Source organism: Eulemur rufifrons, chromosome 8 (assembly GCF_041146395.1).
Source record: "Eulemur rufifrons isolate Redbay chromosome 8, OSU_ERuf_1, whole genome shotgun sequence".
Classification (NCBI taxonomy): domain Eukaryota; kingdom Metazoa; phylum Chordata; class Mammalia; order Primates; family Lemuridae; genus Eulemur; species Eulemur rufifrons.
Window position 1 is genome coordinate 50,936,664 of NC_090990.1, and position 6,000 is coordinate 50,942,663.

The window sequence follows — 6,000 nt, forward strand, 5'->3', positions numbered from 1 at the left end:
TTGTGGTCCCACGGGCCACAAGCTAAAACTAGAAGCTCTTGTGGGTGCCTGCACTTTACAAAATTGTGGGAGAACTGAATGTTAGCTCTTCAATAATGGAAACTATAAAGTGAACAATGGCTTTTTAGGGCACTGAAGTAGACGTTGTGATATTAAATATACATGATGCTTAATGGTAAACGTATCTGTAACACATAAAATCATGTATTGGAAGGAGACACTGCTTTTAAACAGATATTGCCTGATATGCTTTTAAATAGGTTTTCCTAGGCTAACAAACTTTTACACAAATAAAACATGTGTATTTACCATTTTGTTCCTATGAATTTAATACTAAAGTGACCCAGTGAGGTTTTGAATAGATGGGCACTAAAATTTACAGGGCTGAACTAGCTTATTATTCTGCTGGTTAATGTATCTTGTACCATGGATCATTTATTTTTATGGAGCTTTCAAGCCTTTGTGTGCGTGTAAAACGATGCTGTGGCGTTGTTCTTGGATGGTAAGCGAACTGCCTAGAGGACATTTGTTAAAGGTCAAAGACAAGTTGTACACATATGGAGAAAATTAGCAATGCTTTAGTCTTAAGGAAAAAATGATGTGTAATTCATATCAAAAAGAGTTTAACAAATGGAAAACCAGTCAATGCTTTATAATTTTCAAATGTTTGGTGTCTTATTTTTCCCCAAAATGACGTGTAGTAAAAAATGGATACGTTTAAAATCTCTTTCCTCTGCGCGTTCTGGCTTTTAAAGTGGCTTTTCAAAATGAATTTGTCAATTTCCATTATTTTTTTTTCCTGTTAGTGCTTCAGTGGGAATATTTCTGTGTAATAATTTATCACAGCTAATACTGGTCAGTCTCCGTCAGCCAGTTTTGAATGTGGATTATATTACAAGTATAGTAAATCAATGAGCTTCGTATTTTCATTACACATTTGTAAACATCTCCTTTCTTGGAACAACAACAGGGGCACTCATATAACAATTTTACATGAATAAATCGAATGAAGAAACTTCTTCAGTACATAAAAAGTCTATTGTGTATATGGCTTTTTTTTAAGAGTTCTAACATGAGATAATTTCTTACCATCTTCCCTAGGCTGTGTTGGGAATCAAAACTTTAAAACATGATGGCAGTAAAAAACAAAAAAGAAAGCACTTTGCCAGCATATTGCCATGTGTTGTAATTCAGATAGTCGATGATGAATTCTAGCAATTATACAGCAATACAGGAATATACAGTGAAAACTCACCAATTGCAACGAACTTGGGAGGATGCTGGTTATCACGCAGGGCGTTGTCATTGAAAATTTTTAAAGCAATGACATTAAATTTGAAGGAATTGTTTTACTTTGAAACACCCTCAACTTCCCTGGTGTTTTCCCTCTCCATAGGTGTTCCTAGTGCCATTCTTCTTCCGACCTCAGAGCCTCCCCCCTTACCTCAGAACACCCCCCCCACTTTCACTTTAGCAGTTTTCTTCAGAGTGTCAAACTCAGCTATGCCTTTTCTCTCAGTCCTCCATCCATTGCTTCCTGCCTGCTTGCTCTCTTACCTGATCACTCTCAGAGTTGAGCTCCTGATTGTTCTCCAGCTTAGTTTTGAATATTAGTTTTGTTTTCCTTACTAGATGGAAAACATATTGAATACATAGACTGCATCTAACAAAAAAAAAATAATTCATTTTTACTTTTAAAGCAAGAATCATGAGCAGTGCGCTGTGCTACGTAACCCCCAGCTACACAGATAACAGCAATACACAGTTCAACCCTTGAGGAGCTCGGATCCTGTAGGGATGATGAGAGAAGTACACAGGTGACCGCAGTTCAGGCTAGAATGTGTTGTCATAAGAGAAGTCCAGAATGTCGTTATCTTAGTAAGGGGATCATGGTAGGCTTCATGACGGGAAGCAGCAATTGAATTTAGACTATGAAGGAGGTAAGTAGAATTCCAACAGAGGAGTCACAGGAAGAAGTCTAGATTGGATAAAACACAGTGTTCATGAAGACAAGTGGTTAGAACTAGAATTAGAAGGATACATGATGAACGTCTGGGTAAGAGAAACGACACTCAAACAATGGGTGGTCAAGGAAAGTTTTTCATTAGGCCAATAGCATTAAGTGAAGTGACTTTCCAAATACGTTGGAAAAGAGCAGGAAGACCACTTAGGCGAGGGAGGTGAGAGGTAACAGAGGCTGAACTAGACAGTGACGTTGAAATGTGAAGGAGAGGACAGTTGTATGGACATTATAGGAACAAGGTCCACATGATTAGGCAAAAAAGGCAGCGTAACAAAGCTGTTGAAAGTTTCACATTCTAGATGTTTGCAGACCTAGGTCTGAGTCCTGCTGTTCCAGTCACTTAAAGGACCTTAAATAAGTTATTAATCTTACTAAGCTGCAGCTTTCCCATTGAGAAGTCATGAGAATGCTGAAATCTACCTTACAGGTTTTGGTGAGGCTTAATTAAATATTAATACATACGTTTGCTAAACTCATAACGACATAATCCCTAATAGGAAGCCCTCAATATATAGTAGCTTCTGTGATTACAGGTGAAAGTTTGAGTATGAATCACTAGATCAATGATCCTGTTCGCAAAAAATAAGGAAGTCAGCAGGCAGAGTTTGAGGAATAAAATATTAAGTTTGATTCACACTTGTTGAATTTAAGTTAATGACACGGAGATGGAGGTAGCCTCAGGCAGCTGAGAGAGTGGAACTGGAGGTGAGCTACAACACTAAGGTGCGAGATTTAGACCTGGCAGTCATCCAGATCGAGACCTAACATCTTCCTCCTGCTTTATAAAATATTCATTAGCAGAATCTTCAGCAAATGTAGTTAGTACTAATAGCAAATTACTGAAAATTCAGTTAGCTCTGGGAATGTCAGCCAGAAACCACCCCTCAAAATCAATAGGGAATTTCTTCCCCAACCAAAATTAAATGATGTCCTCCTTTTTTTTTTTATTTAAAAAAAAATTCCTACATGGTCACTTTCTGTGGTCGGACATCATAAGATATGTAAAAGGTTCTCTCAAAATTACGTTAGTGTCTTGAAGGGAGACGTTGATGCTGTTGTCTGTTGTCATTGCTAATAGAACTGCATTAAAGAAAACACAGAACAGTAAGTTCTTACAACAGAGTCCAACAGATTATATGTTGAGAAATTAAGTGCTAGGTCAGCTCATTTATTTTTTAAAACTCTTGGGAATTATCCAGTGTATGGGAGTCATTTAAAAAACAACAGTTGAGAAATTAGAGCTTTTAAATCTAACCATCTTAGAGAATGAACACTTTCTTTGTTGGGACCATCATTTGACCTGTCTTTCTAGATAGTACCCAAAAATGCATTAACAAAATGCAACATTAAATAGTTATTGATAATCTACCATGCCTTTTTGCTCCCAAAATTTTTATAAGGGAGTGGTCTACACCCTCTACCTCTGATTTTCTCTGCTATTCTCTTGTTCTCCTGCTTTCCCCTTCTGCAATCTGGTTCTCATCCCCACCAATGTGTTACTTTTACAAATAGTAAAAGTAGTCCCCCAGGCCAAATCTGCAAAACATTTATTTCTCCGGCTGCATTCCACCTCAGCTTTCTTACAAACTCATTTCTTTTGAACAGCAGTGCAATATAGGTGGTTTGGGTTTGTTTGTGTTTGTGTTTGTTTGGGGTTTTTTTGGGGGGGTTTGTTTTTACAGCAGAGGTTTGACAAACATTTCCTTTAGCTTCCAACCCTTACTAGATGCATGGCTTTGGCAAGGTGGCTAGTGTTTTGAGCCTCAGTTTCCACAAAGGTAAAAAATGATTATATTAATAGTTATGGTTACTGCTTGTGTTCTTGTCACAAAGACTGAAAGGGAAATTGTGTATAAAATATCTGACCTATGGTAGATGCTTACTCTCAGCTTCCAATTTTTTCTTGCAGAACCTATTTCCTGAAAACTTGAGCAGATGTTTTTGCAATTTCTGCTAACCACCATAATGTAATACCCTAGAATACTAGGATTTCTTTTCTTTTCAAACCTTTAATCATCTACTACTTCATTCTTTGAATAGCAAATAATTTCTCCTCAAGTCCACATTTACTACACAATGCTATTCACCCCTAAATTTAGCCACTATTTGCTAACCTCTACCGGTTTTTATATTTACTCCATTGAGAGGTCTTAGCTCCCACTTTAGTACTTTCTTATTTCCTTTTAATGCTTTTGCCTACTGACACTTAGTTTTTCCTGTCCTGGTGTCCATTTGAATTTGTATGTTCTCTTCTTCATATGTATGAACACATACTACTAGACGGTTTATTGAGACTTACATATGTTAAGTATCTGATTGAAGTCTCCTGTAATCTCTTCTCAATTTCTTTCCCGGCCAATTTAACTCCGGTGCACATTATTTTTTTTTATTTTAATGCAGGATATAACTTGAAACTTGTGGTTTTCCACCTACCCACCAGGCTATTTCCCTACCTAGCAAGGCAAGGAACCAGTATAACCAGTATGGGAAGTACTGTGCTTCCTCTTACATTTGTGATCAGAAAAGGAAAGATGACTATGACGAAGATGAATCATCTATCAGAAGGACAGAATGCCCAGCCTGATTTGTTTAGGGGGTGCTGGGAAATATTTTTTAAGATTCATATAAGAAATGTTAAGCTTAGAGACTCATCACTTCATTTTGAAACTAAAGAAAAATAAACTGTTGTTAATTATAAAAATATACTATCTTTATATTTTCCTGTAAGGAAATATATTTTATAACAAGAACTTTACTTTGGTAGCATAGCTATAAGAATTTTTTTTTAAAGAGTAGTTAAATTTCTTGCCTCCCAGGTCATAAGCACAAGTAAAAGCCATTGAAGGGCCCATTCATTTAAAGAAGAAGTAATACCAATCTTAAACATTCAGAGATCAGAGGAAGAAGGAACATTTTCCAACTCATTTTATGGGGCTAGCTTAACCCTGATATTAAGATCACTTAAATATATGACAGGAAAAAACAAATGTTTATGAAAATAATATGCAAAAATACTAAGCACAATGTTAGCAAATAAAATGCAGTGATATAGAAAAAAAGAGAATACATTATTAATAACTGGGAATATTCCAGCAACTCATCTTTGTACAAATAAGTAAAAATCCACTTAAAAGTCATGCACTAGCCTGTAATTCCAGTAGTTTGGGAGGCTGAGGTGGGAAGATTGCTGGAAGCCAGGGGTTAGAGACCAACCTGGGCAACATAGTGAGATCCTGTCTCTACAAAATACAGAAAAATTAGCCAGGTGTGGTAGTGCACACCTATAGTCCCAGCTACTCAGGAGGCTGAGGCAGGAGGATCGCTTGAGCTCGGGATTTTGTGGTTGCAGTGAGCTATGATGATGCCACGGCACTCTAGCTCAGGCAACAGAATGAGACCCTGGCAAAAAAAAAAAATAAATAAAAAGTCCTGACTTGGGTGGGGCAAAGGCAATATATGTAAGCTAAACATTTGTATCCCCGTAATATGCTGAAATTAAAAAAAAGTGAAAAACAAAAAGTCATGCGCTTGGTTATATATGTATTAACTCCAGTGAATTTTTTTTAAAGGCACTAGGCTAAAGATACTATTACAGCTTTTCTCTTCTAAATTGTTAAAGAACCAATAATGCCTTCATTTTATAAAGGTAGAATAATTTTTATTGCCAAAACATGTAGGGATCAGTTTTATTTATAAACACAGATTCAAAAATTCTAAATAAAATATTAACAAATGCAGGCCTTCGAGTATTAAAAGAATGTTACACCAGAATCAGACGGATTTATTCTGAGAATACATAGAACTTTCAACATAAGAAAAACTACAATTCTTCACATTAACTAAAGAGAATAACATCATATGATGGAATTAAATAGGCATTTGATACAATTTAGAGGAATTTCTAACAAAATAAGTCCTTAAGCAATATGTAATAGAATAAAGCTCTTTAGATGTTCAAGAATATTATCTATATCCAT